Source organism: Lottia gigantea (genome assembly GCF_000327385.1).
Source record: "Lottia gigantea unplaced genomic scaffold LOTGIsca_67, whole genome shotgun sequence".
In the NCBI taxonomy this organism is placed as follows: Eukaryota; Metazoa; Mollusca; class Gastropoda; family Lottiidae; genus Lottia; species Lottia gigantea.
Genome location: NW_008710284.1, coordinates 600,668 through 607,544, shown reverse-complemented (window position 1 = coordinate 607,544; position 6,877 = coordinate 600,668).

The following is a 6,877-nucleotide window of genomic DNA, read 5'->3' as shown; positions in this document are numbered from 1 at the left end:
ATCAGTCTGGCAACAAATAAATTAGCAGCCAATGACTATCTGTGCCTTAATCAGTCTGGCAACAAATAAAATGGCAACAAATGATTATCTCTGCCTTAATCAGTCTGGCAACAAATAACCTGGCAGCCAATGATTATCTCTGCCTTAATCAGTCTGGCAACAAATAACCTGGCAACCAATAACTGTCTCTCCATAACTTAGTCTGGCAACAAATACATCAGCAACCAATAACTATCTCTGCCCTAATCAATCTGGCAACAAATAAATGAGCAACCAATGCTTATCTCTGCCTTAATCAGTCTGGCAACAAATAAATGAGCAACCAATGCTTATCTCTGCCTTAATCAGTCTGGCAACAAATAAATTAGCAACCAATGATTATCTCTGCCTTAATCAGTCTGGCAACAAATAAATTAGCAGCCAATGAATATCTGTGCCTTAATCAGTCTGGCAACAAATAAAATGGCAACAAATGATTATCTCTGCCTTAATCAGTCTGGCAACAAATAACCTGGCAGCCAATGATTATCTCTGCCTTAATCAGTCTGGCAACAAATAACCTGGCAACCAATAACTGTCTCTCCATAACTTAGTCTGGCAACAAATAAATCAGCAACCAATAACTATCTCTGCCCTAATCAATCTGGCAACAAATAAATCAGCAACCAATGCTTATCTCTGCCTTAATCAGTCTGGCAACAAATACCCTGGCAACCAATGCTTATCTCTGCCTTAATCAGTCTGGCAACAAATAAATCAGCAACCCATGATTATCTCTGCCTTAATCAGTCTGGCAACAAATAAATTAGCAGCCAATGAATATCTCTGCCTTAACCAGGCTGGCAACAAATAACCTGGCAACCAATGATTATCTCTGCCTTAATCAGTCTGGCAACAAATAAATTAGCAGCCAATGAATATCTCTGCCTTAACCAGGCTGGCAACAAATAACCTGGCAACCAATGATTATCTCTGCCTTAATCAGTCTGGCAACAAAAAAATTAGCAACCAATGAATATCTCTGCCTTAACCAGGCTGGCAACAAATAACCTGGCAACCAATGCTTATCTCTGCCTTAATCAGTCTGGCAACAAATAAATTAGCAACCAATGAATATCTCTGCCTTAACCAGGCTGGCAACAAATAACCTGGCAACCAATGATTATCTCTGCCTTAATCAGTCTGGCAACAAATAAATCAGCAACCAATGAATATCTCTGCCTTAACCAGGCTGGCAACAAATAACCTGGCAACCAATGCTTATCTCTGCCTTAATCAGTCTGGCAACAAAAAAATCAGCAACCAATGATTATCTCTGCCTTAATCAGGCTGGCAACAAATAACCTGGCAACCTGGCAACCAATGACTATCTCTGCCTTAATCAGGATGGCAACAAATAACCTGGCAACCAATGATTATCTCTGCCTTTAGCAGTGTAGCAACAAATAACCTAGCAACCAATGATTATCTCTGCCGTAATAAGCCAGGCAACAAATAAATCAGCAAACAATGATTATCTCTGCCTTAATCAGTCTGGCAACAAATAACCTGGCAAGCAATGATTATCTCTGCCTTAATCAGTCTGACAACAAATAACCTGGTAACCAATACTTATCTCTGCTTTAATCAGTCTGGCAACAAATAAAATGGCAACAAATGATTATCTCTGCCTTAATCAGTCTGGCAACAAATAACCTGGCAGCCAATGATTATCTCTGCCTTAATCAGTCTGGCAACAAATAAATCAGCAACCAATAACTATCTCTGCCCTAATCAATCTGGCAACAAAAAAATCAGCAACCAATGCTTATCTCTGCCTTAATCAGTCTGGCAACAAATAAATCAGCAACCAATGAATATCTCTGCCTTAACCAGGCTGGCAACAAATAACCTGGCAACCAATGCTTATCTCTGCCTTAATCAGTCTGGCAACAAAAAAATCAGCAATCAATGAATATCTCTGCCGTAACCAGTCTGGCAACAAATAACCTGGCAACCAATGAATATCTCTGCCTTAATCAGTCTGGCAATAAATAAATCAGCAACCAATGATTATCTCTGCCTTAATCAGGCTGGCAACAAATAACCTGGCAACCAATGCTTATCTCTGCCTTAATCAGTCTGGCAACAAATAAATCAGCAACCAATGATTATCTCTGCCTTAATCAGGCTGGCAACAAATAACCTGGCAACCAATGCTTATCTCTGCCTTAATCAGTATGGCAACAAATAAATCAGCAACCAATGATTATCTCTGCCTTAATCAGTCTGGCAACAAATAACCTGGCAACCAATGATTATCTCTGCCTAAATCAGTCTGGCAACAAATAAATTAGCAGCCAATGACTATCTATGCCTTAATCAGTCTGGCAACAAATAACCTGGCAATCAATGTTTATCTGTGCCTTTAGCAGACTGGCAACAAAAAACCTGGCAACCAATAACTGTCTCTCCATAACTTAGTCTGGCAACAAATAACCTGGCAATCAATGATTATCTCTGCCTTAAGCAGACTAGCAGCAAATAATCTGGCAACCAATAACTATCTCTGGTGGCAAATAACCTGGCAATCTATTTATCTCTGCCTTAAACAGACTGGCAGCAAATATTTCACCTTACTTATAACTGTCTGTCTCCCTTCCTAAACCAGTCTGGCAGCAAATTCTTCTCCCCACTTTAACCAGAGTCTGCCAGCATCCTCATTCCTCACCAATTGTTTCATAAGAAAAACTGTAAAGATAATGTTTGATAAATTTATTATAGATATATAATTATATTTCTGTAGGCTACAATTCATATGGTTAAGGCCATTATTTACCATTCATAACAACTGAACAACATGACCAACCTACAAAAATCTTTACATCCAAAGTTGTAACCATGAATAAAACATATGTAACCATGAATATAACAAAGGTAACCATGAATTCCACATATGTAACCATGAGTCTTACATATGTAACCACAAATTTAACATATGTAGCCATGAATATTACACAGGTAACCATGTGTTTTACATATGTAACCATAAATATTACAAAGATAATCATGAATATTACATATGTAACCATGAATCGTAAATTTGTAACCATGGCTATTACACAGGTAACCATGAGTATTACATATGTAATATTCATGGTTACATATGTAATATTCATGGTTACATATGTAATATTCATGGTTACATATGTAAATTCATGGCTACATATGTAATATTCATGGTTACATATGTAATATTCATGGTTACATATGTAATATTCATGGTTACAAATGTAATAGTCATGGTTCATGGTTACAAATGTAATAGTCATGGTTACATATGTAATAGTCATGGTTACATATGTAATATTCATGGTTACATATGTAATATTCATGGTTACATACGTAATATTCATGGTTACATATGTAATAGTCCTGGCTACATATGTAATAGTCATGGTAACATATGTAATAGTCATGGTTACATATGTAATATTCATGGTTACATATGTAATATTCATGGTTACATATGTAAGACTCATGTAATAATCATAATACTTATGCAGCCATGAATTTCACAAATGTAACCATGAATATTTTACATTTAACCATGTGTAGCCATGAATATTACATATGTAGCCAAGAATATTACATATGTAGCCATGAGTTTTACATATGTAACCAAAATCAAACAAGTAACCAATCGGTTACATCTGTTTTGATGCTGTACCACTTTGAACGACAAAATCAACAACAATCTTGTATTTAATCATAAATATTTACAGAGTCTGCCAATGGGGTGGTATTAATCTACAGCTAGTGCTTAGCCTGGGGTACCAACAAGCTACCCCCAGTGAGTTAGTCTGATGAACCTGACCCTACCCGTTCCTCGGACGTGAAATACGGATGGAATATCAAAACCATTAGGACACAAATTGTCAGCTTTTATGGGTGTTGTCCCAACCTAGTTCTCAGAATTTTTTACCTTCTTAAAAGCCAAATTTCCCAAAACTTTTGGTGTCTATACAAAGCTAAAACATCAATGAGTCTATCAAGATATTGTTAGATATTTTACTATGTCACTGTACCCCACACAGTACCACAAAGGAACCTAGGGGTAGGGTTCTCCCTACTTTTTACAGCTCCATTAGTTAAGCATACCCTTAAACTGTGTTTTGGTACTATGTCGGGCACAGGGACATGGTAAAATATCTGGCAATGTCTTGATAGTACTATTAATGGTTCAGCTGTTTATAAACACCAAAAGTTCTGCCAAATTTGACTTTTGTTATTGTGAAAAATCTCCAAAACTAATGACCCAAAAGTGTGTCAGAGCAACTCATGAATAAGTGACTTTTTGGGCCGATATCCTCATCCATATATCATGTCTTAGGAATGGGGTAGGCCAGATTTATCAGGTTACCTGGGAGGGCACCTGTCTCCCACAATATTTAAAATATGACACCTAGAAAAGCAAACTCTGAAATAACTGATATATTTTCTCTAGCGTATTGTACAAACCAATACCTTCGATCAGCAGCTTTTATTAATCCAAAACAAAAACTGAGATAAATTGTGGTGAATACACCTCTGGGAAGCTGTTGAAAGAGGCAATTGTCGATAAATTAAATACGCCTTTTGGAACATTTGTAGCAGGATGAATGACAAAACAATATTACTATTTACAACATTCTAATAATAGGCCTAAATGAAAAAAAATACAGACTCGAAATTCTGTTTCCTTTTGTCCAACGTTGGTTTCTTACAGGCTGATATTGAATGAGTGAAGTAGAAAAAGGGAAACAAAATATCTGAGCTGTATTTGAATCAGATGAATAATAGGCATATTCATAATAAAATTGATGTGAAACAAAACATGCCAAAATATCTATATAATGCACTGAGAGCAACTTTTTAAACTATAAAATTTGGCATGATTTTCTGACATGATAATGAAGACTTTAAAAAACCAATTATGCCAAAATATATGAATGATGCATTGAGAGCACACTTGAAACAATCAAAATTTGGCATGATTTTCAGTTAAAGTAAATTTACTCATTGGTCAGATCAACTTGACAAAACAGACTACCGGTATAGCTTTTAAAAAATTCAAAGGCAGAAACTAATTCATGTTACCTTAATCAATAACAATAACAAATTTCTGTTAACCCTTTTAACAAGACTCTCTTCATATAAAACAACAATGATGATATATCAGTTTTGACACTTGTATCCTAATATCCAGACATTAAAACTTAAATTTAAAATTTGTTCAAGTGAAGATGAATATAATTCAAGTGCCAATTTTTAAAGTTGTCTTCATCGATGTTCCTGTTTTTATATGGACAGATGGGCCATGTTTCAAGGGTTAATTAAGGTATGTTATTTTGAGGACTATATAAATAAGACAAGGAATTCCTACCAGCTGTTCGTGGTAAATTCAACCAATTCCATGATAAGTACTTGAAACGGAAAACAGTTTGACATATGCAAATCTATTTCAATGAATCGTAGTCACATCTTAGTACCAGCGCTTCTTAACAGTTTTAACAAACTGCGTGCGGTCAGCGAACACCTCTATATTATCGCCTCAAAAATAACATACCCACTTAGCACTTTCAGAAATACTTAACAATTCAACAAGTAAACGTTTTTTACCGGTATTTGTACAACTAAACAACATCTAGTTCTTTGTAAATGATAAAGCTCTCCCTGGTCAGAAACTCACAATTAGGCTAAGCTTTTCTCTGTCTGAACTATTAAAGAGAATTTCTTGCGATAAAATTTAACAGACAACAAAAGAAAGAGAAGAAAGAGAATAAGAAGAGAAAGAGAAGGAAGAAAGAGAGAAAGATGGAAGAGGAATAGAAAGACAAGAGAGAGAGAGAAAGAGAAGAAGAAAGAAGAGAAGATGGAAGAGAAATTTTTAGAAATAGACAAGATAAAGGCAAAATGATTGGGGAAAGAAAAGAAAAGGACAATAAATAAACTTTCTATAACATAACAGCCAAATCCTTTTTTGCAATTGATTATTGATGGAAATTGGATCCTTAACTTAAAAATTCTATTTCATGGTTCAATTTAAAACAGAAATCAGAAATGTAATTCACATGCCCTCATTTTGATGTTAGAATTTGCATATTAATGGTCTCAAAGTGTAAAGATTGAAAATGAAAAAGATATACATCAAAAGTCACTTTAATGTGCACAGGCAGGTGACCTAAATTCAGTGCACATGCAGTTTGCAGGTGACCTAATTTCAATGTACATGCAATTTGCAGGTGGCCTAATTTCAGTGTGCATGCAGTTTGCCCTATATAATGGATTTGAGTGATATGAGATCAGTAAATATGTAAGCCTAAAATTGTTCCATTTAACAGAATATTTGGTGAATGAGTTTGTACGAACAGCAGGTCATGTGACTACAATAGGAGAAATTTTTAACCAATCACATAACAGTATACTATAATGAACAAAATATTCCACCAATCACAAAACAGCTAACAAAACAACATCGTCCAATTCTGGTTTCGTTTACAAGCAGTTTGTACAAGTCCAATATATGCACTAGACACTATCTACACAATTTTAGCCACGAAACTTTGATATAGGTGTCTATTCTACGCGATTCAGATAGATCCAAATACAGGCTGGACACCAAATAGTCAGCATTATATACATACATAAGATAATCCAAATCATAGAATTAACAACACAAATCTATTTATAATCCATTCACGAACGTCTCTACATGTCTATACAGCGTTAGCACATCCAGTTTCAGACTGGATAACATTCCTGAATCACAATTATCCAGACTGTTTTAAAAATCTGATAAATAAAAGTTCTGGCACTTTTCTTCCACGAATATAAATCTCTAAGAATCTCTAACAAG